This window comes from Centroberyx affinis, unplaced genomic scaffold, assembly GCF_046629955.1.
Source record: "Centroberyx affinis isolate AG114_WGS23_722 - 3 ecotype Tasmania unplaced genomic scaffold, CSIRO-AGI_Caff_v1 ptg001340l_1, whole genome shotgun sequence".
Classification (NCBI taxonomy): domain Eukaryota; kingdom Metazoa; phylum Chordata; class Actinopteri; order Beryciformes; family Berycidae; genus Centroberyx; species Centroberyx affinis.
This window is the reverse complement of record NW_027279837.1, coordinates 661,648-687,561: the sequence shown is the minus strand read 5'-3', so window position 1 is coordinate 687,561 and position 25,914 is coordinate 661,648.

Here is a 25,914-nt window from a genome sequence, read left to right as displayed (position 1 = left end):
GGTTGGGTGTGTGTGCAAAAGTTTATTTCTGTTTATATAGTTGCCATGTGGATTGGATACATGCATTGACACTTTTATGTGGCCAACCATCTCTGACGATCTGAAGTCCAAAGGTGTTTGGGTGATATGATCTTCAATGTCTGGGGTAATGTGCATTTCCACCTGGATTTTATGCGTTTTTGCTCTGCCCAACGATCCAACAATATGATCTGATTACCCATGACACATTAATGCGGGTGTAAAGGAGGGTTAAGATTCCTGCTCTGGGCAATGCCAAGCCCAATCCTTCAAGTCAGTGTGAGATGATCTGCCTATTTCGAAAAAGATCATGAGCTTGACATAAAAACCATGGTTGGACTAAAGAATTCTCAACAGGTAGTTTCCTATTTTGAGTTATTTCTTCCCAAGTTCTTTCCTCTTTATCAAACTTTAATTTGCAGTTTCCAGTGCATTGACTTGATTTGTCTTTTTTGGTTGGGAACAGGGAAGCATGGCAGTGAGCAGTAAACAAACCACCCCAGAGAAAGTGATTTTGGAATATGACATCTGATTCAAAGTCAGCCTATAGAGGAAACAAGGCAATAGCTGTTTCACTGTGTGAATAACACCAGCACATGCATATTTAAAATCTGATCAGGAGAGACCTCCATTATGTGACCTACTGAGCTGTAACGTCACGGCTGATTATGAGAGCAGAAATGGTTCATGTGCTGCTGTTTAGCTGACAAAATCAATCGCCTTGTGCTATAACACGTATGTGTAAACACACGCTTGACTGCATGCATGCTCATGCTCAAGGCTTTCTCTCTCTTTCTCTCTCCTTTTTTCCTCCTTTCTCTCTCCCTTTCTCTCCCTTTTTCTCTCTCTCCCCTTCTCTCTCTCTCTCTCTCTCTATGCCCACCCACACACACATGCACATACACAGACTATCCCCAAAATTTCAGATGAATGAATTTGAAAAACATAATTGAAAATCATTTTTGAAAACTTCAAATATGATTTTTTTATTTTTTTTATTTCCAGAAACCCCATCTACCATTGCAGCATGTTCATCCATGGTCAAGCTTCTCATCCCAGCCCAGAGTGTGGTGCAGTCAGAAGCCTTACCCTTTTCTTTACTTCTCTGCTAATCTCAGGGGCACTGCTGCAAATTAGAATTTAGAATTGATGAATTATGGCACCCGTCCACACCGGGTGCTCCTCTGCCCCAAATCAATTTAAGTGACTTTCCCCCCACAGTGAGAGTGGACTTTTGTTAAATGACTTCATGAGAAAAAATTATAGCTATAATTTTGCAGCCAACACCAGCTGTTATGAAGATTTATTGGCATACTTAATGTTAATACACCACCCCGCCCCGTCATATCAAATGCTAAGGCCGCAGCAGGTCAGCCAATGGGGTTTCTGCTATCCTTGTAATTTCCAAGGCCCAGTGTGAAATTAGTTTGACAGTAAAACAATCAAGAAAAACCAAGAGTTTCTGTGGTAATTGCCAGTTGTCAGATTTATGGTAGTTTCGTCCTTGGGTAGTCTTGCTGTTTAAAAAGAAAACTCATGGATGATTCTCGCTACATTCATATATCAGGCTTTTTAGAATAGCCGGTGATTATGTTTGAAGTCAGGCCAAGTAGTAGTAGGCCAATCTGAAAGGAATTACATGTTGCCTCTTAGTGGTTAACTTTAAATGGCTAAATGATTCTCAGAAATGTGAAAGCCACTGCTGTCATAAACGTCAACAAGACAATCAAAGCATTTAACTCAAGCGTTAAGATTTCTAAATTTGCATTTGTCGACAGTATTTGACCTTTAGATCAGTGAGAATAGCCTTGTATATATTTCCATATGGTCTGCATGTTTTTTTTTTGTTTTGTTTTGTTTAAGCCTGTGTATCATTGTTGTTGTTGTTTTTTCTTTGAGGTCTATTGTTTCAAATTTACTCTGTCAACCAATGTCAACCAACAGAGGAAAAATACTGGTGCTTTAAGTCCTTGCCTCATCACAGCTTTATTTAAAATATTCATAGAAACGGCTCACACATACAAAGCCAACAAAACAAAACACTGTTTTGTTGTTCAATTTGGGAGCATTTCATTTTAATTCATACTATTTGAAACATCACACGCTCTTTATGTCATAGTGCATAAGGAAGTGTTGCCTTACTAAGATTTGTCTTCACATACAATATATGAAAGAAAGTTTACAGCTGTCATTTCCAACTTGAACTGTGTTGTTGCTCCTGTGCCTATTGATTTAAATGCCACTTCAGTTGGAAGTAATTGACATTTAAGTTATTACCTGGAATGAATAAAAAGCTATTTATTACATAATGTGGACACAGTAAAGTTTGGGATGATGGATTATGGCATCAGATCACACTGGGGACTTAAACTGTGGAAAGTGGGGCAAGGAAGTAGCAGAAAAATGCAGGGAGTGCATGAGGAAGAAGTTAAAAAAAGACCATCTTCAGCTCCATGTTCCACTCTCAGAGTTTGGTCTAGCTTACCTTGCACACACTGGCCACCTGACCACTGTCTCGCATTGTGTGGTTGCCTCAGACAGAGCGCCGATAAGGATTGTCCCACACAAATTGGATGCTTTTCATCCTGTGTACCCCCACTTCAGCGAGTTTAGTGCACCAGAGCGAGGTAAGCATCAGATTGATGATGTTTATCAGCAGCACCTTTGATGGAGATGATGGAGCTTGAATGGGATGGTAAGTGCAGCAGATGGTGATGTGACTTTGAATTACATTTTTCTCACAATCTATATACATTGAACGACAGTCTGGGGGGATCTGAGAGGGAAGAGAAAATGAAAACAAAAATCTACACTGGTATATTCCTTTAAGATGGCAGTTTTGGCCAGTGACTTGTAATAAATACATTCAAATAACCAGATTCTATTAACCAGGTAACTGAGTGTGGTATCACTGCTATATTATTACTTGGGGAAAAGCCTCCTTCACTGAGCACTGAGCACTGAGCACTGTGCACATTTGCTTGAGTGTATGGTAATGCCACCTACGAAAACTGGGGGTAGTTTATTGCACCAACTGCTGCAGAGCAATATTTCAGGTCAAGTCAAGCCAAGATACGTCAGGTTTATTTTTATAGCCCTTAATCTCAGTTACAGTCTCCAAGGGCCTCACATGCCCACCTTATGAAAACAATAAATGAAAACGACAAATGAAAACGACATGCCCCAACCTTACACCCTCAATATGAACAAGGAAAGACTCCCACGAAAACCTCATTAGGAAATTCAAATCACCTAAACAAAGTAAAAACAATTATCAAGCTATTCCATAGTGGGCTTTAATATCAGCCGTTAAGCAGAATGTTCCTGTTATTGCTTACAAGGTGATGAGGGCATATTATTGAGATTTGGTTTTACAGGGTGCTCCAAGTGGGCTCTTGTCATTATAAAAACTCAAGACATTTCATCCTGGCACAAAGAGCAGTCAGACTGCGCCAGAAGCAACAATATGGACGCCTAATTGAACTCTCTGTGATTCCCTCTCAAGGGCTATTCTCAGTGCTCATTATCTTACCCTTGTCCCCATAAAGACCAGATGAGTTCGCTTTGACTTTGAACCTCCCTCTCCAAACAGGTCACTCAAGTTCCCTTTGTCCTTTCATCTTCACTTTGGCTTTTATAATAAGCGGGTCTGCTTCTCTCTCCAGAGGCAGGGTTGCATCACCCCAGACAGCTGCCAACAGTGCCTCTTCTTGGAACAAAGTTGATCTAGGCAACTGTGGTCTAATCACTTTTGTCTTACTGTGCGCTGGTTATGCTAACAGACTCTGGAAAAAAAACCTCAAAATGAGTAGCACAGAATTTCCTGGAGGCTTTCACAATGAGAAAGTATTTTAGAGCATGGAGACTTAAGCACCGCACTTCCAATGTATGTTTGAAACATTCTGTTTGATTTCTGGGCCTCTCTGTGTGGAGTTTGCATGTTCTCCCCGTGTTCGTTTGGGTTTCCTCCAGGCGGTCCGCTTTCCTTCCAAAGACATGCAAGTCAGGTGCATTGGGGACTAAAAGTTGCCCATAGGTATGAATGAGAGTGTGATTGTCTGTCTATCTGTGTTATACCCAGAATAATAAAGATACGAACTTGAACAGAAAATGGTTCTTCAGAGTGATGCCATAGAAGAACCATTTCTGGTGCCACAAAGAACCAAGAACCTTTGCAATAACCTTTTCACATCCCAAAGAATCATATATGCTTCTTTGGGATAGTCTGGGATTCTTTGGGATTCTTTGGGTTCTTAATTCTTTTTCGTTTCTGGATGGCGGGTGATGAATGTGGAAAATAACCAACCCCTTCCATAGTATATATTGTGCAGTTGCAAATGAGGCTATACAAGGGCAGATAAACAAAAACACAATGCAGCTGTCTAAGCAAAGGAGTGCAGAAATGGTTCTTTAAAGAACCTTGGTCTGGTTCTTTATGGAACCAGAAATGGTTCTTCTATGCCATCACTACGAAGACCCATTTTCGGTTCCAGTTCGCGCCTTTATTTTTCTGTGTGTGGGGGATAGGCTCATAACAGGAATAAGCAGGAATACAGAAAATGAATGAATGATATTAGTGATATGGACAAAATATCAGAGGTCAATCACGGCCAAACCCTCCACAACTTATTTCTCACTAGTTTCAGCACATGGGTCATTTGTTGACAGTGTGTGCAGCCTCCTTTTAACTCCGCGACACAGGCTGCCCTGCTGATGTTTCTTCTGCACCCCAGTGAAAGCCTTCATGTCTTCTGCTCTACCAGCACAGCCTTTATGCCCTCCATAAGACATCAGAACAACCCTGCACTGGTCCCTAAGATACGCTTTGAAGTTTATTTCAAAGGTACATCAAAGGCAGCCGGAGTAGAGATACACGGATGTCATATCTCATTTAGTTACGCAGTATTTCACAGATCAGCCCATCTCAGCCCAGAAATAGAACAAATTTAGGCTATCAGTGTAATTGTTGCAAGGGATATATAGCAACACCCTAATACTAATAATGTCTGAGATTTAGAGGTTCAGTCTGCTATTGACAAACCCATGCAGCGGGACGGTTATACATCAGAGAACTAATCTAACCTGCTGCTATGTGGGCATTTAATACATATCACTCTTATTCTCATTACCTGTTCCCACTCGTGAAAAACACCATCAGCAGCAATCCCCACTCTGTCAGTCACCTGTCGCCTATGTCACACACACACACACACACACACGCACACACACACACACACACACACGCACAGACACCCGGAGACAGACAGTTAAGTTAATTAAGTCCTCAGCTTCAGGAAAGGCTGACAGGCAGTTATGGTGTTTAAACATACATGAACACGGACTCCCATGCAAACCCTGTATCTTAGATGACCGTTCGTTTAATAGACCATGAGGAAGTCAGATGCGATGTTTGTTTACCCGGCAAGTGAATCATCAATTATGGATGTTAAAACATTTATAGAAGTGGCCGGGGCATCAGCGGTAGACGTTGTACCGCTGCTAATGTGGGGATTCAAGACTTCAAGGTAAAGACCATAGAAGAAGGTGGGAAGCATCTCAATATAATGAGTTCAGGATTTTGAAAGTTTACGCACGTTTCCACAAACTCGAAACTCGACAGATATGAAAGCATACGCGTTTGGAAGGTCACACCTGTATTATGTCAGACCCTGGACAAGGTAGGCAGGGTTACAGCGAGTGTTAACTTGGAGTGTGAGGGTTTGATGTTTAGTGGACTTAACCGGATAAACAAAGTCAGTTTTATTACAATTGTGTGGGCGGTTTCTGAAGTTAATAGCATGCATGGCAAATAAGATTAGGTCAGTGTTACAAACCTGCCATATTCATCTGAGATTCATTTTGGATTGGTTTTGCTATTAAGTCTGATCTGTGACATTGTTCAAGGGATAAAAAAATTAATCTACAAGCGGCAGATGTGAACATCATGAATGCACCCTTGAAATATGATACATATCAGTGCTTGCAGAAGGGATCTTATGGTGCTTTAACCATTTTTTTTTTTTTTTATATTAATTCCCTGCGTAATTCATTCCTTCAACCCCATCAGACAAAACATTGTTTGTCCTAGTTACTAGGATCAGGATCTACCAGCTGGCGGCTAGCAAGCACAGTGATTAAATTTCAAAAATATGTATTTCACACATAAATATGTGGATAATCCAACATTTATCACTTCGTCTGAGAGCTTCCTTCAAGGGGTTCTTTGGGTTGTAACGATAGGCTTAAAGGGAGATTAAGAAAATTATTCTCTGGTCACAGGAGCGGTGCGGGTACCAGCCACTTGTACACACCTTAGAAAATCCAAATAAACTAAATGAAACTCTGTAGAAAATGCATGCACACTATATCCCAGAGAGTCGTGTTCCTGCTGTAGACTTTGATCTGATTTAAATGAAGGCTACTCTCAACAAAACGGCCTCTAATTATTTTGTCTTTTAATCTGAAATGAGAATACCCACGGGGCTCCGGTGGAGGTCTGAAAGAGCTGCAGCTGAAACTCATTTTCCCATTTCCCTGTGCTCTGTAAACTCAACCAGAGATAGTGACAATAAGAATAAAGAAAATTAGATACTGGATTAAATCATGCATTTAAGGCATGGGGATAGAGAAAGGGCTTGACTCAACTTGTTACTTCAAAGTTCCCTATAAGACTTTCTCTGCACTTGTTCCAAACGGTCCTCCTAAGTAATAACTCGAGAAACAGGGGATTATTTTTTTTTATACATAATCTGCTTTGTTTGTAAACACATAGCTGCTGTATTAAAATTGAACAAAAAAACCTTGGCATGGTCTTTCATCAACACTTGTCCCTTGCAGAAAACACTATGGCACCCTGCCATCTCTCTGCTGAATCATTACAGTCATTGCCATAACCAGAGTGGAAGCACACAGGGGCACAGTAGACAGAAATATCTTGCCTTCTTTTCTCCAGAGGCTAACTCATGCCTGTGATTCTCACCCCTCAGATGCTGAGTTCACCTTGACATTTCTAGCTAATGACACTGACTGAGGGCTCCAGACTTTTTTATGGCTTTGTGTGTGTGTGTGAGCCATTTCTGTGATTATAATAATAAAGGAGTCTTAGAGGGACGGCCATTGCTGTCAGTGCAGAATTGCTTTCCAAAAATTGTCTGTGCTGAATGGCTTTGTGTCTCCAGTGCTTTCCACTACAAAGTTTTTTTTGTTTTGTTTTGCTTTGTTTTGTTTTTTCTACTCTACTACTATCTTATACAATTGTTTTCTTTCATTTTAGAACAAACCTAGAGTTCACATTTTTGTTGTAAACAAACTGAAAAACTGTAAAGCAATTGATACTTTTCTTATTTTGAACATGAGGTTGTGGAATTTACTGTGACTTTGCAATCATTAAATGTGCATTTTAAAGGAATAATTCACCCAAAAATTTAAATTCTGTCATTACCTACTCACTCGTTAGATCTGAGTGAGGCACTTTCAGCAGAGCTATTTCAGTTTGTGTGATCTATTCGTAGCAGTGTAAACACAGAAGTGGGGAAGATTCACATGAACATGTGAATTCTGGGTGCATGCAATCGTGAAAGCTTTTCGAAAACAAGAAGATTTATGCTACATAATGGTGTAAATACAGGTCTTTTCCACTCACAGTGCGATCGTTTGGCTTCAGAAGACTTGGAACACGCTGCATGAGCTGTGTGGAGTAATTTTGGTCAGTTTTCGCCATTTTTGGAACTTTAAAGAACCGGTCCCCACTGACTTCAGTTGTTTTGGGAAGGCTGCTATGGAGTTGTGCTGGCAACCTCCTTTTGAACTAACAAACTTCACCTGTGTTTCAACTGGCATTAGGGTGAGTAGATAAAGACAGAATTTTCATTCATTTTTGGGTGAGCTATTCCTTTAAGTATTAATGAATCTGACCACTAGAAATGAAATTTGTGAATCCTTGTTATTCCCTGTTATCCTTATTAGTATGGACATCATATCCAGGCACATACTCTCTGCTTCATCTTTTTTATATTTGTATAAAATTTTAGCTACAAAGTTTTATTCCAGGGAGTGTGGTGGAGTGTTTTCTCATTTGCACTCTCTCCTGGGGTGATTCTCCATAGAGTGCATGAAGCCTGTAAATGTGTCATCTGAACAGCAGGAGATAACTGCTGTGCTTTCTTGCTTTTCAAGCCTCTGAAGCCTACCTTTGATTTTCCTCTGCACTCAGCTTTGCATTGATACCATCTGGCAGGAATAGAGAGGTAGTGAGGTAGGTAGAGAGAGAGAGAGAGAGAGAGGGAGGGGGGAGGGGAATGGTGGAGTAGTCTGCTGTCTGATTAATCATGCTAATCAGTGATGAGGGGTTAGAAGTCCATTAACCTGTTCGGGAAGCCACAGATTGCTGCACTTCTGAGGGTGTGGACCCAGCGGAGCACCAGTCACAGATGGGCAGGCCAACGCTGGAGACACACAGAGAGGAATTTGGGAGCGAAGCACCTGTGCTGATGATGGGATGAGGGGAGTTGACAAAATAGTCTTCAGCACCCCTCCTATGTAGCGCAAATACAACCCCCACCCCCCTCTCCCTTCATGGCTCCTAGGTAATCTGTCTCTGAAGGGTCAGTGGTGTCCACGAAACAGAGGGGAACCAGGGAAAACCAGGGAAACTCAAAAGATAATCCTAAGCCTGGCTAATGTGTGGGTTAAAATCACTAAAATAGCAGCGGTGCTTTCTATTTAAGTCATAATGAGGTGTGAGATTGTGAAGCCAGCCCACTATGATAGTGTTTTCTAGTTTTCCTCTTGTTTTCCCAGCTATAGCCAGAGGCATCGCACAGAATAGCACCCATATTTCTAATATACTGGCATCATAATTACAATCACTACATCTCTAGGAATGAAGTTATTGACGTTTTTGTTTTGTTGTTTTTTTTTTTTCGTTTTTTTGATTGTTTCTTTCATTACGCCTCTATTGTACGCCATCCAGAGGTTATCGTTTGGGGCAAGGTGCCTTTAACTGAAAAGTGATTTACTGCTGATGTTCTCAGTGAGGAGTATTGAGGAAAAATATGCTAGAAAGTGTTAGAAAGTGTAAGAAAACTATAGTTTCACGTTTGTAAAATCTGTCTGGAAAAAGCTACCAATTCATAAGTGAACTACTAATGTTCCTTATATTGTACTTTTACTGTATTGAATAGATGAGCGTGACGTTTTTGTCATCCCTTCCAATTGTCAAAGCTACTGCCTGAAAAGAGCATGGAAGCTATTTCTCTATACAAAAGCAGCACTGCAGAGTGTACAGTGGTGGATTATGGCTTCAGACTGCCAGGGATTTCTTTCATGGGGATATTTGATGGAGTTTTTATGAGGATTAAAAAAAAACAAAAAAAACAAGGAGCAGTGGCAGAAGGTAGCTAATGCAACTTTGAATTAGATATCTCATGACTCACTGTATATGGATTAAACAATAATTTAGCTTCTTAAAGCAAAAATCCACCCTCAAATATAATTCCTTGTAACATCAGAAGAGTTCAATATTTGTGAAGAAATCTCTCCCAGAGTTAGGATCCAGATAACCAAGGTCTGTAATGTCATCAAACCTAAAAAACGTCTCCAATGGCAGTAAACTGGAGATTCTGCAGACTCATAGAAAGACTGTTTGTCTCCCAGTTCGTGTCAATGATCAACAAGAGACTCTCTGCTCTCTTGGAACTCTCTTGGAGAATAGATTTGTTTGTCTTCACAAATCCAAATTGGCAAAAGATCACATACTGTAAATACACTAACGCCGTGACCATTTAATCTGTGGGGAAACAAGCTCCAACACTCACTTAAGCCTCTATCTATCTCTCTCTCCCTATCTCTCTCTCTCTGTCCCTCTCTCTTTCTCTCTCTCTCTCTCTCTCTCTCTCTCTCTCTCTCTCCCTCTCTCTCTCAAGGATGGATGAGCAGTTTTGAAAATAAGCCATTTCTGCTCAATATGAGTAATTATTGGTGATGGAACAGGTGCTGCTATCTGCACCCATAATGTCAACACAGTTCCAGTATTTTGTATTTATTCTGCTCTCTACTGCCTGTATTGTTGTATAAACTGGCAGGTTCATATTATATGTTACTTTACTGTCTATGCTCTCTATTGATCTGCAATGTGGACATATTTGTGTGAATTTGTGTAAAAAAGAATTGGCTTTCTATGATATAGTGAAGTGGAGATTGGAATTATGAGATTCTATTTGATCTTTTTTCCCATCAAAATTGAGTTATCCATATATTTATGATCTTTGAATGACTTTAGGCTGGTGCGGTGTTATTTTCAAAAAAAGAAGACACTTTTGGGGTTACATATTTTAAAAAGATAGACTGTACATAACAGTTTTGGCAGATGGGATGTCAAACTTTTAATGCTAAGTATCTCAGACCTGCACTCTCCTCAGATAGAAACTTATAATTCCAAACTCACCAGTTAACTTTAAACATTAATAAGTCAAAGTATATATACAACCAACAAAATTGACTGTGACTCATTATACATACACATAACATTAGATAGGAACATTGTCAAAGCAATCTTGAAGGGCATAAAGATATTCCAAAGAAATTGGGAAATTTTGGGGCAATTTCGCCTGCCTAAAAACAGTCAGCTGCACCTGAGGGACTTTGAACTATCAGATCACTAGTTGAACAAGTACAAGGTTTACATCTGCTGGAAGACATTGCAGTATATAATTAATTCTTGAAATGTTAAGAAGCCTGTATATTGGTTCCTCAAAAGAATCTGAGGTGTTTCAAATGTGGCTGTACCAAGTTTTTCCACGTAGTTCCTATGTTTCTCTACCAGACCCAAGGTTCAGTAGATCTGTAGTAGTAGAGATGATAGCCTCAATAACACAAGTGTTTTCATTTTAATAGTAAAATATGGCATTGTGAATGATGATTACTTTTAGATTAAGTTCAATTCAGTTCAGTTCACTCCGGTTCCCTTCAGTTCAGCACAATTCAATCTAATTGAATTCAACACTCAGCCTTGAGTGTGCTCTCGTTTTTGTTTCCAGAGTTTCCCCACAGCTATAAGTGCGATGCTATCACCAAGTTCTGTATGCTAACTTTCCGCTTCTGTTCTTTTGATAAGGAACAAAACATCACAAAACAAACAGCCTTTATTTTGGTGCAAATGAGGAGAGGCTTTCTAGCGGCTCGTTTGTGCGTTCTGCTATGAATAGAATAGAATAGAATAGAATAGAATAGAATAGCCGGCCTGTGACCCTACCACAGCATATTGATCTGTTTCAGGATGTAACAAAAACCTCACAAAGCAGAAAAATATTAATTAAAAGGGCATAAAGAGGCTGATCCCTTTCTTGGTCATTGTGTGGACTAATCACTTACTCGAGAGAGACCGGGCTATTTAGAAATGCCAAGGCTCTATTAAATGGAGTTGTTATCTTTCCTCTGCAGATCTGAGGAGTCCACAAAGCAGAGCTGAGCTTTACTAAAACCTTGTTTGTCTGAATCCGTTCACACATTGACCTTCCTTCAGGCCGTGGAGGATACCTCTCTATTTGAAATGATTGGTAACTTTGATTTGTGGTAATAATATTTTCAGGTTTTACAATGTTTTATAATCTTCACTGTTCCCCCCCCCTCATTCTCCTTATAAATCTCATTCTCATGTTTTGATTATCAGTTGCCTGAAAATTTATGCTTAGCCCCGTGTATTAATCGCTTTAATGGTAGCATACAAAAAGCACAAAAGTTACAATAAAACATCTTCCGCCGCTCCAATTTAAAATACCACACAGAGGGAGTGCTTCAAGACAGCCCAACAGCGCTAACATCAGTGGAACCTGTCACAAACCCAACGTGGTCAATATATCACTCAATGCACTGTGTTTCTGGTACAGCCCCGATAGGACGCAGGCCAGGAAATCTGGGCTCAGATGCAGGGGGCTGAACACTGGATCCGCTATTTATCACTATGGCCATAAAACATGGAGGCGGACCAGAGAGGAAAAGGAGGGAAGAGGATGGGAGGAGGATGGGAGGAGGGAGGATGGGACTAGTCATGTTAGGAAGAAGCCCATATCTCCATAGGAGTGATTGATGGGGATGAGAAATCAGTCCTGTCATGGTGCAATTACCGCAGTCTGACAGGATGTGTTTGAAGGACGGACCTAGAGACAACAGACTGCGCGGACGAAATGATTCTCGCTGAAGGAAAGCATGGCAAAACAAATGATGTTATGCTCTTGACCTTGTAACGTGACGAGGCTTCCCCCCTCTGCTTCACTTTAAATGATTCTCCGTGTGTGTGTGGATCAGTCGCCGTGGGACCCATCAGTGGTGTTAGCCTTTTTTTCAACACTATAGATTGCTGGTTATGGTTGTACACAATCATATGTGTCATTTTCAAATTGGAGTGACATATGGGATGGTTGACAAGACAAAAATACATTTTAATAATCCCCAAAACAAGCTATGTTAACACATTTCTGAATGTTTTCTATTAGCAGATTCACAAAATACAGAGCTTAATCCCAAGTATATTTTAATGTATTTTATTGGAAATGCATCACCTCATCGTTTTTCATTTTCATCTGTGTTAACCACACCATAAAATCTTTATGTCACACAACAATGCTTTTGTTAAAATGTAAGAATTAATGAAGGCTTTAAAATAATACTTGTCATGTTGACAATGCTCAGTTAATTAATTCAAAAATCATTGCAGAATAATCATAAAAACTGAACAATGTAGATTTAAGAACACTAATAAAAAGGATAATAACCTTTTGTGTGAAGTATTGCCCATGAAGATCATCATACATTTTGCAAGCTCAGATCACCAGTGACACCGGTGAAGACATAACTGATATAAAGGAGTGTAAATTAGGCCCAAGTATTCATTTTCAAATAATTACCGCATATCAAAAGTGGGGGAAAAAACCTTTCTGTGGCAATCAGTCACTGCTGAAGAAAGGATAAAATATGTTATATATGAAATGTATTTGGGTTGAAGTTAAGTGTTAACTAGATACCTTGTGCCTGATGAAGCGACATTTGGGCTTGAAACATTGCATTTTTTCTGAATAAATATTATTGGGAGCATAAACTAGTGTATGAGTTCCACCCTGTTTCTTGGCTTTAAGTGTCATAACAGCATAGTTTTAGCTTTGTGGCAGTCACACTTAAAGCAAATCATTTTAGTTATCTTAACAACACTGTAAATTATTTTGCTATGATGGTGAAAACATGTAATTAGCATGTAAATACCATTAACCACTGTACCATTAACACAGGATATGATGTAACTATACTTTGTGCTATTTTGGGAGAGCAGAGTAGACAGCTTGGATGCTAGAGGATAAAGGGTGAGAGCAGGTTTGTCACTGTGCTCATCAAGTGGACTTTTTTTTTTATTTATTTTTATTTTGGAAACATCTTTGGTAATAAACAGTCAATGCAGTGGTCTTTTATTTGCACTTCTTAGCGCTCACTTTGCAACAGCGTCAGCAGGACTTTGACGTCACTGGACTGACAGCAGCTCCCAAACCCCAAAACCAACAGGACTGGGCTGTTGTGCTGAGACTAGCTAAGCAACTAACGCCAGAATTTAAGCCGCCACCTAACAGCAACCATGTGTGGAGAGACAGTATATATCAAACACATTTTATATAATGATGTCACAAATGTTTAGTTACTTTATTATTGTATATCTATTTCAGTCGATAGCCATAAGCAAATACTCAACTCAGCTACTGCTTACAGTAACATTAGCAATAAACCTATGTTAGTAGCAATAAATCATCGCCAGTGAAAACCTTGTATCTCCCAAATGCTTAAAAAGGTCAAAACTCCAGCAACACTTGTAGTATATAGAACAACTTTATTGTTAGACCAACGCGGTTCGGCTTGCGGCCTTCATCAGGGTCATCCAAGGCCGATCGAAGGCCACAAGCTGAAACGCGTTGGTCTAACAATAAAGTTGTTCTATATACTACATGTGTTGCTGGAGTTTTGACCTTTTTAGACCTTTTTCCCTTCTCCATGCGCCTTGGAAGTAGGTGAAGTTGTGCCAGAAACCCCTAATCTCCCAAATGCTTTTCAGGACCTAAGAAGCACAGCCTCGTTTGATTACCATGCATTTTTTTAGTTTATCCAATGGGTTTGTAAAGGGTTTTATAAGCCCAAGGGGTTGTAGAATTTGTTATGCTGGGCCAGTGGCCAACATAACAATAAAGTTACTCAATGTACTGCGGCTGATAAAACATGGAGGCTAATAAACCTACCAGTCCAAGAGGAAAAGAGCCACATTAGTAGCTCTCCTCAATCTCTTCTCATCATGCTTTTCATCAGCAGTGCCGATGTTCACTCTAGTTTTGACTTGCCTTCCCCTGGGCGATAATCTGTTTCTTTTTCCTTGGACACTTTTCTTGGCTATCGCTGCTCATGCTAACTACCCAGTTATTCTGTTTATTCCAAACAAACTGCTGTTGCTGCTTCTGTAAAAGTACAACGCATCACTTTTCCAAGAATTTTCCAAGGAAAGACCTGCCAACAGCAGGTGTTCAGAACAGCAAATATATCAAATGTAAAAGCTTTCATGAACTGGGTTTAGCTCAGACTGATCTCACAGAAAAACGTGAAATGAACACGACATGTTAAGAGCAAATTACATGTTGGTGGAACGTAAAGTGTTAAATTAATGTTTTCCTACTTGCTTGCCTAAACTTTACCCAAAGTTGTTTTACTTGCCTAAATTTAACCGTTCACCAACCTTTGGGATGTAATTCAATTCATGGCGGAGAAACGTTTTTAAATTTGTGGTGGAGGAACATTATTTTCCCATAATACGTGTCCACAGCACGTAAATCGCAGTTTTAGAGATCGTGTTCATTTCACGTATTTGTGTAAGATCACGTTTAGCTTGCATTTATTTATTTGAAAATGACACTGATTAACACTTTAACTTTACTTTAACAACATTAAACTTACTAAACTCATTGTTGGTTTCACTGGCAGGGACAGCTGACCCTGCCGGCTTCAACAGCCCACTCAGCAGTTCTGCATGGACAGCAGAGCCTGACCTTCAGATAAGTTCAGTTTCTGAGGAGGTTGGGGGACTTGCTGGTGGATTTACAACATCCCACTCTGCCTTTATCTTTACTCAGTGCTTGCCTGTCTTGACTTCTTTCTTTCTTTCTTTCTTTCTTTCTTGTCATTTTCTTCAGTCTGAGACATCCCTTGTGAGTTTTCTCTTCTGCTCAACTTTTTCCCTGAAAGTCTTACTCTTTTTGTCTAAATAAGCAGCTCCATGTTCAGGGTCAGCATCTCTATGCTGCCTACAGAGCCTCAGCACTCTAGCCATACCGCCCAACAGTAGAAAAATAAGTAAATGAATATTGATACTGACAAAGATCTACTCTCCAGGTTAATTAGCTTTAAAAGTGTTGTGATCCTTCATGGCATATCAGTATCTGCGGAGGATGGAAGATAATCTTAAATGGCTGACACACGAGGGAAGCACTCATTTGATCAAACACTTTAATGAATGGAAAAGACCTCAAATCAAGTCAATCTATATTGTGCCCCGAGGGAAAGTTGGTATGCAGCAAGGTTTCAAAACATTTAGGGCATTTTAAAACATTGACCAGACACAATTAAGAAAAAAAGCTACCAATAAATCAAAGGTTTAGCTGTGCCTTTAACAAGATCCCAGACTCTCTTATTATGGCCATTAGGAGGAATGAATTCCTGAACCTCTTGGTTGTTGGCATCCTGAGGCACCGCCTGGAGTCAAGTCAATGTTGGCAATCTGTGGCATTCCTTAGACAAAAGATCAATAGTCCAGCATTTACAACAAATCAGCAAGAACATCAGTGATGTAGAGAAGCTATATGTACAGCCTGATATGCAAAATTATCATCCAATTTAGGATATATGGAGGATATACCTTCTTATCTTGAGAGGCACGTCCTCCAATTGACAATTTAACTGCAGAGTTGTACACTCTGACTTTGGGAAGTATTGCTCGTATATAAAGGACATTTTTGACCCAACACATGGGACACACTCTGCCATGCCAATGAGAGAATTACCCTTATACTAATGGATTATATACATAATCTTGTCTGTAAGGCAGAATATATCCAAGTGAGAAATTATCCTCAACATTCAAAAATTATTTAAAATACAGACAGAGGAAGAGAATGCTTAAACTATTCTTGGGTCTTCCTCAGACAGCAGTTACAGTGTCTTATGTAAGTGGAAGTTGGTATGGGTCTATACAATATTAAGTTATCTTCGGCATTCTTGTCACCTTGTACCACCTGCTCCTTTCATCAGGCTACACTGTATGAGTAATGCTTATGACAACTCATTGAATATGGGGCAAAATAGTCTCATGTTTTATATCTGTAGACATCATTATGTACATGTAATTCATGTTTAATTCTCAATGGGACTTCCTGGTAAATTAAATACATCAAAAGTAAAGGTAAAACAAAAAAAAAAGAATAATTCCAGTTGTGTGAGGCAGAGAAGTTTGCTTCAGCAATGGCATTCTTCTTTGTGAAGCGCTAAGCCAAGAAAAAAAAAAAAAAAGTAGTTATATTAGAAATAATTCCAGTTGTTTACAATTTGCATGTGTTATCGCTTTTGGCTATAAATCAAACTAAGAATTTCCCAGAATGGCATTGTGATTCCAGCCAAGCATGGAATGGGCCAACTTGTCTGGCGTATTAATTATTTTAAGACAGTGGGAAACCATGGAAGGACAGTTATTGCTTTGCTGTATAGCTCAATAGGTTTAGGCATTAATATGTAACACTTTTAACTTTCATTATTAACCTCTGGGCAAGGCCAGTGTGCGGATGACACACAGCAGAGAAAAGAAAGCCCATCAGCCATGTAGGGCTTGAGTGAGAAAATTCAATAGTGAGCTTAGGAAATGAAAAGAACAGTATGATAAGAGAAATGACTGGGAATGATTATTTTTCTATCCCTTATTGTGTGCCATCTCTATGAAAGGCCATGCGTGTCTGTCACTAGTGATTCTGTTTTCATAGAGTGGTCTAATCCTGGCTCTCCATGCTGTCAGGTCTGCTGCCTCTCATTGTGTTCCTTGCCTATCTGATTATCTACAGCATTACAAGTGGCCAGAGTCGCATCACCTCATTGTTACGAGTATAATACATTTTTGGCCAGATCTGGGCTTTGCAGAGCCATGACTATGAACTACTTTGAATGAGTCTACCTCAAAGTCCATAGAGGGCTGTAATGACATTCATAACCTTTCTGGTGTCCCCCACAGCCGCCACTGATGATCTATTTCCCTTTGGGTTGGCAACACCAAAGGGCCTCAGCTCGGTTAGGGGCTCAGTCGGTGTGTATAATTTGAGCTACATGCCTTTACCCGATCTTTCATCTGCATGCTGTGAATGAAAAGATACCACATTTATTCTGTGGTCATATTATTAGCATCGTTTCTGATTAAACTACATAAAATAGCTACCATGGTATCAGTCTTCTCCTTCTGTTAAATTAAATAGCAGTACTGTCTAATGAAGTTATGTGACAGATGTGCAACATGAATAGTGAAGCTTGTTTAATGCTGTAAATCAAAAATTCATACCCGCCAATCATTACTCAGTAAAATCCAGAACTATATCACGCATACGTCACGTTTCATTTCTCACACACCAGAGTTTGGAGATGCTCTTGTCACCATAACAACCTCTTTATTCACCCTGATCAGCACTGAACGCACAATAGGCTCTGCATCAATGGCAGCCAAAACATAATCACTGTGCAATCGGCCCAATCACTGTACAAGCCTCTTATCAGGCCGCATGCACTGACAGGGCCTGAAGCACAATCAGATCCACCTCATGAATGAACAAACCCAGACGCTGACTGCCACTTTTAATTTGGTGAATTTGGCAAATGGTGAATTAATGGGGGCACATTGGGAGTTAGAGTAGTTTGGAACTAGTGAGCATGAGAAAACCGCATGCAAAGAGTATTATGAATGATGCTTCTTGCCCCTTAAAGGCAGTCATTAGAGCACTTAATCATAAAATATTGCTCCTTGGATACCTACCAAGGCCTGCTGTGTTAGAGCAAATTTTGCTCCCCAGTGCACTTCGCTGCCGCACATGCATTTTTCACACTATCAAACCTACTTAAAGGACGATATCCCCATTTTTTACCCTCGGGTCCTTTGTCATTCCTGCTATACTTACTTCCTAATATCTGTGTTCTGCGTGTTTTTCCATTATTTAAAGTTCTTGGTATTCATTTTTCACTGATTGCATGATTGAATACTATCACAGGCTTTCAGTATGTGATAATGTACCTTAGATATCTTGAAAACCCACAAAAATTATTACATCTGATCAAAATTCCATTTTCAACATAGCGGCATTTATTACTTTCCCAATTTCTGCTCTATTGTGAATAAACCAGCATTTAAAAGAGAGGAAAGTATTTTGTCATAATGGAGCAACTTTTCAGAGAAAGAAAAGTGATTTTGAACGGCCTTTTCATCAAAGGACCAAAATGCTCTGTTGTCCTTTAAGCTTTACTGCATATCAAGAGCCTTGACAAAATCCAAGGATTGGCCATTTTCCATGCTTTGAATTCAAACTGATGATGTTGCGTAACTATTTTTCTCCTCAGGCTGGAAACCATCGCCTCTTTCCCCTCCATATTTAAATATCTCTGGGTACACAATAACCTGAAGTAGTGTAAAGATTGTTGATGGTTCATTCCAAAATTTGTATTATTAGTTCCTCATACTCTGGCTTTCTGATCATTGCCATCACATACATAAGTTGCAATTAACACTGTCAGGATGTGAAAAATAGCTGTGAAATAATATTTGAATTCATGTGTCAGATATGGTTTCTTTTTTGTTCTATATTAGAAACTCAGTTTACTCCACAAAGCAAGATAGATAATAATAAGTACAAATGCGGTGAGGAATGTCACTCAATACCTACCAAAATGTACGTTCTTTACTTTAAACAGTCCAGAAAGGTGTGCAGCTTAATCTATCCAATTAAATTAATTTGCGCCATCTTGATGGTCAGAAAATATTTGCAATATAAATCTGTAATAGTAGTAGGCCTATTTATCTCCTGGAGATTAAACCAGACCGTCTGTCTTGGAGACCTGTGGCTCAAGTCTACATCTCTTGCACTAAGCAATGCAACCTTTGTTTCTCTTTATACTATTTTTTTCCATCCCTGTTCATTTATATGTACTCATATTATTTCTATCTTTGGTGTTGTCTCAACCTATCTCATGATAATTGTTGAGACTTCCTGTTTCCTGGCCTCGGCTATGGTTTCTCTTTGTCCAAACCTCTGCAGTGTGTCTCCTTGACAGCAGAGAGGACTACTGCTCTTTAGCTGCACATTCATCATGCGGTCTATCCTGGTTGATTGATGATATCAAAGTAACTTCCTGTGCACTCCTTGCTAGAACTTTCTGATTGCTAATACAGCTATGGTGAGTCATGCAAATGTTGTAGCTCAGTCTTTGTTGCCTTGCAGCTGCCTCTTCTTCTGCGCTCCAAAGAATGTTTTGGTTAAGAATATGTCCTTGTTCCTGGGTCACTTCTATTGTACCTTTCTGCATATTTTCTGATCGCTTTTTAGCCTTTGATGGATTTAGATTTGTGGAATAATACACACATTTTATCAGCCTAAATTACAATCCCCTCTAATGTAGAACCCATAGGTTTGCTCTATTTATCCAAATGAAATTCTGGTGTCTGGTATGGACTCTTCTCCGACCACAAGAAGTCACAAAGTGAAAATCAAGAGTGAAATCCAAACTGTCTCCTAAACAGCAGCTGTCCAGAGGAAGCTAGACTCACCAGCATTAGATCTTTTGCCTCTCTCGTCCCTTTGGTATACTTTGGTGTAAAGCGATCACTGATCTCTTTACACCAAAGCATGAGTGTGCTGTGTGCAGTTTACTGACATCATGTTACATAACTTCTGGGTATTGAAGTTCAAATTGTTCAAACAGTTACCTCTGGCTGCCATGTGGAGCTGCCAACCTGCTTTAAAGACCATATAAAGAGAAAAAATGACTTGTTTTGAGATCTGTTGTGATGTATCTAACTATACAGTAGGCAGAGGAAATGAAAAATAAATCACAAAAATGATGCATAGTCTATAAGAAATTTGTGCTCAAAAAAGACCAAAATAATTTGTCATCATTCTCCCTGTAAACACCCTGTGAAGCGTGGCTTACTAAACCTGCACTTAGGGATGTAACATTTTGATTGACATCTCTTTTCAAGCTCTAGGTGCTGCGCTGGAGGCTCGTTTCCAAGGTAACAACATTCTGTTAGTTTGTTTTTTGCATGCTGACAATGTCAGCAAAGGCACAATGATCTCAGTATGGTGATAATATCTAACTGACCACAATCATATTTTGTCACTACTTCCTTGCTTTTTTTGGCCTTTCCACAAATCAGTTGCTACCACTGGGCATGGTGTCGGTGATGCAATGCGACTTCCATGACTCCCACCCATATTTTCTTTTTATGAGTGGCCAATTGGTCATGAACTGAGCGCAGGTTATGTTGCCTTTGAAACTCACCAGGAATCTTGCTTCAGAAAGAAACCATGGCCTCTGATATATATTGTGGTATCCTGCATTATTTCCGCAGTGACACTATTTTTTGGTGTAAGAGGGAGAATGATTCAGCAGGCTCCAGGCTGGAAGGACTCCAAAATGTTGGGATTAATTGCAGTAGTGTGGGTGATTCAGCACCTGCGGGTAATTCAACTACAATTTTAGTATCCTTGTGAACCTTTTATATGCAAATGTTTGGTATCAATCACAAAATACCCTTATACGCTTCCATTTGAGCCCGGTTCCATCTAGGTCAGATGAACGTGGAGTTTACTGGACTTGGTTTCTATTTCTTCACCTATAATCAACTCTTATAACTAGAGGCTAGAGAAGCGGGTTGGTAACTGCATGTTAACCAGCTCAGATCCGTGGACTGGCTGGGAAAATCTTGGTGTTTAACTGTATGAATGTGAAGCGGAGAAAAAAAAAAAAACAGCTTGTGGGCCCATTCAATCTTCCCAGAGATGTTTTGACAGAGGGTCCCTGGATAAATTAAGGTTAAAGCCGCGGTAGGTGAGTTTGAAGAGAAACAGGAAGACAGACGCACTTAGCCCCCCTTCTCCCCTCCCTCCACTACCCAAAGAGTCGGTAGCAATCGGCACGCAGCTGACTGACAAGTCAGAGCGAAGCCCTCCTGCTCTAAAGTTTGCCTCTGGTCAGATGCCTGAGCGACCAAGTTTACTTTGAAAAGAAATAGCAGATCAATGGCGCTATCAATATTGCTGAGATTCTGACAGATTATCCAGCTCATTTACAGTATGTTCACCCAACATGGGGATTAGTTTTTGCTGAATTCAAACAAAATGTCAGCTTGTAAAACCTGCTTATGACAGCTTTAAAGGGAAATTCCACCTTCACTTCAATCAATTTGTGATGTTCCTGGATTTATTTTGTGATGATGTATGTTGTAATTTACCTTTTTGTTGTATCCACTTTCCCTCAACCTGCCTCGTCCACTTGTACTTCAGTTAGTGATTTGCTGTATTTCCCAGAATGCCTTTTGACAGACCCCAGAGAACATGTCTAAACATGCCTGAGCATTTCAGCTGTGGGTGTTACATTTAGGTGAAGAGAGCAATAGCAATAGCGAAGTGAGATGATTTCCAGTCTAGAAAAAGTGACACTCGCACCCCTTACTCAAACCCCAACAAGTTTTGAGGCTGTGTTGCATTCTGGTCTATTGAGGCTGCTGTCAGTGGAGAAATTGGTCTCTCTGTCTCTTCTACGATGGATTTCTCCCTGTATGATTACTGAACATCGGTGCGAAATGGCGACTCTAGAAAGAAGCCCTCGCTCTTTGATTCTGAGGGACTGACACTAACTAACATTAACCATTGATGTTTTAAATAATTGAACATTATCTCCTATTAAACTCCATTGTAGCTGAGTTTGAAATATCTCATTGTCTACGTTTGGACAATTATCTACGGGAATAAGAAATATACACCACCAAACTACAAAATGGGTCCACAAATGCAAGCTACATTGCTACCAGCTGCATTTTAACTATGTTTAAGTGTTTTAGGGATTGTTCCTTTAAAAAAATATGCAACCAGTAACCTTTTAACTGCAGTCATTCCAGGACAATGCATGCGTATATACAGTACACTGTATTTTTCTACGCTTGATGGGTTCTACTGCACATACACAGTTATAGGTTAGAGAGCAGAGACCCATTTTGACAGAGGCTTCCCCTTTCTTTCCTCCCAACTGAACCCCGGCTTTGTCATCACAGTGACTCACTCCTGTGTAATCCTTGGACTGGGTCACTCCTTACAGGCCACTCAATCACTCCCTCACTCGCCGTGTTCTCCATGATGAATAGACGTGTTCCCGCTGAGCTCTTCTTAAACAAATGAATGTGTTTTCTGTACCACTAGACCAGACCCGTTTTTGCTGAACCAGGAAAACCACCGTGCTGTTTGTCACTTCAGCGGTCTGTATCTCACTCCTCTGGCGATAGGTATTTTTTTAGGAAGACAGATTGATACATCAATTGCCTATTCTCCGCTCACTGCGCTACAAACAACCTGTCCATATCTATATGTAGCCTGCCTTGTGTGCTTATTTCAGAAGATAAACCACACCAAAACTACAGTTGCCCCTGACTTCCCTAAATTTGTTATCTTGCTGTTTTATTCCCCTAATGTTGCACAGGCAGACTCACACCTGAGTTTCGTTGCATGACAAATAAGCAAGTCTGTTATGGATAGTCGTGGCCAGAAAGCATAAGAGGCTGCAGCGGTCCTAATCAAACACTGATTAGGATTTTATTGCCTTTCCGTTTGAAAAATCACTTATTCACTTCAGACATGTGAACAATGCTCAAATATTGTTCTTCCTCTGGCAAATGGATCTTTTCCTGGATGCACTTAGTGGCCATATTATTGTCAAGGTTTGCTTTGTTTTTGCTTTAAAATGTTAATTGGTGTAACACCTTCCTGTAATCAAGCGAAGAAACTAGAATATGAAGGCGGGGTTTTATATTGTTGTTTGCACACATTAGATAATTTTATAGTTCTCAGCAACTGTCAGTAAGCATTAAAGATATGACCTGTGAGTGCAAGGAGGAGAACGCGCCCTAATTAGTTTTAACTGAGGTGGGAAATCTTTCACGCATAAACAATAAATATGGCAAGACTGGATGTTTTTTCACTGTACCTGGATTATCAAAGATTTGTTCCCAAAAAATATATGAAAAAATGCCATAGTGGAATTTTTAAATTAGAACGCATCATTGAGTCTTCATGCATCAAATAGACCTTGAAATTATATTTCCACAGGGAGATGTATATAGATTTTCTACAACTTTTAATTGTGTTTGGGTGGCAAATAAGGAAAGAGCGTAAACCAACTTAATGAAGTAAAGAGAATCTTCACAAGCCGTTTCTAAAAGGGCCATCTGTGTTGCGGCACTACAAAGGTGTCACCGGTTATTCTGTGAGATTTAAACTTGTAGAGAGGCAGATATTTTTATCCATACAATTTGTAAAGAAGTCTAGGTTCACTCTGTTCTTGTCCCTCGGCAAATACAATAGAGCATATGTGGAATTCAGACAGATCTAGCAACTCAACACTTGAATGTGTTTTAAAGGTGAACACATGAACATGTTTACTTGCTGTAACACTTTCTATACAGATGGCGAGGTTTTCCTAAGGTATGGTGTTTGCCAATCATATTTTCTCATAAAAGTCATTATCAAATTACTGAAAAATATGATATTAAAGTCCCCGTGAAATGAACTCCTATTACTTTTACTCCCTGGAAAACAATTTAAAATTTTAATGGTGACCTCATGCTGCACCAGTAGGTGTAAATATAAATTCCAACCAATAAAATACCACAGATTTTTTAACAATTCCGCCCTTCCCATCAAATAAAACTTCCTTTCTCTCCCCCACTGATATCCCATTGGTTTAGACTTTACATCCTGTTTCAGCAGGAATTACATCATATCAAGGAAGTGAAGATGCTGTTTCATGCAGTCTTTAAGAGAATTGTACTGACCGCTGGAGATTAAAGTTGATAATAGGAATGTGTAAACCAGCAAACTGGAACCAAACTGGACATTAGAGAAATAAATCAGACACATAATGTAAAGGACTATAAAAAAAAAAAAACACCTATAACTGTGCAAAATGAAAGCTTAAGGTTTCCATAGTCATGCTCATCCTTACTTCTTATATCTTTTACATTTTTCCCCAGGTAGGATAAGTGCTATTAAGTAAGCTCACTCCAGTTGTCTCACTCTAATGGAAACATCAACAACACCAAGGTGGGCGGTAGATAGACGTGTCAAAGGCTCCGGCATTAATAAGAATAGGTGAGCAGTTGTTGATGCCTGGCAGCTTCTAGTAAAGGAGCCATCGTTTAATAAATGACTTGTTCTCTTTTTTACTAGCAGTAATCTGTCTGGCTTTGGCGTCTTCCTCTCCATACGATAATGAGGTGCCTCCAACCTCGCCCAGGGGCTTTTTGTAGCTGCTCTGCCAAATTTGCACTTCTGAACAACTTTTAATTATACTCCGTGGCATGAAAATACACCAGCGGTGGTCCACAGCACTGGCAGGGTGAACCCCAGTTAAAAATAATAGCCGTGTATTTTAGCCGGCATTCCTTCATTCATCCGTTTAAAGTAGATGCGTTAAAGATATGTGCTTTCCATTTCAGCTCCAGGATACTCAAACTTAATGCCCACACATGGTTTCTAAAGAGGTGGAATCTTCAAGCTTTTGCCCTTTGCCACTCGTCTAAACCAGTTCAATTGTCCAATATCCGTAGTATTGGCTTGTTATAAATTGTACATTAGTGGAGTTAATGATGAATCGCCTGTCAATAGATAAAGAATGACTGATGATAGTCATTAAAACAAGTTCATGACAAGGCCTTGTCATTACAGATTTCTTTTATTGATTTCAGAGAGGTCATTGACATTAATTATGTTTTAGAAACTCTATGATTAAATCATACTGCCAAGCATGATGAAATTTGAATTATAAGTATGTCAGTGAGATCAGGTATGCCACAGCTGTGTCATTATTTGGAGTATATAGAAAATGCATTGATGATGTGGATAATCATTTAATCTTCATGAAGATACTGCATGGCAAAATAGGCTTCATATACTCTTCATCATGTTTCCTCTCAGCTTACACATCATTGTCTACAAAACATTATGGCGAGCTGAGCTGTGTGTGCATTTCAGTCGCATGTATTTGCTGCTGAGAATACACTACCCATATGGCGCGCTAGACATTTGAGCATGAACACCGCCTTCATAAACCCATGGATCATAAAACTTAAGATTCCCTTCAGAATGTGGCTGTGATTTAATTAAGAGGAGTGGAAGGAACCACAATCCACTTCAGTACAATGAACACTGGTGCTGACTCCAGCTATAACAGTTTTACCGCAGTTGCACTACATTGCCATTTGTTATTGAAGTCTGTAATTGTTTTAACATCCAGGCTATGCTAGGCTGAGTAGATGCTGAAGAGCCAAAGTGCCAGGAACGGAGCAGAAACCACCGGAGCTGGTTTAATTACAGCCCAAGGTATTTCACCTTGTTTGCAGTTTTCTTGGTGAGAAATACTCGCACAAATTACCATACCATTACCACCCAGAGCCTCGGCCTACTTTATATATCCGGCTGATGGTCATGTTTTATTGGAGGCCGATGATAAAACCGCGTCGTCCGTAATAACTCAACGGCCTGGGTGTCATTATATTCTGAATAATAAAAACTAAAGGCAATATAACTC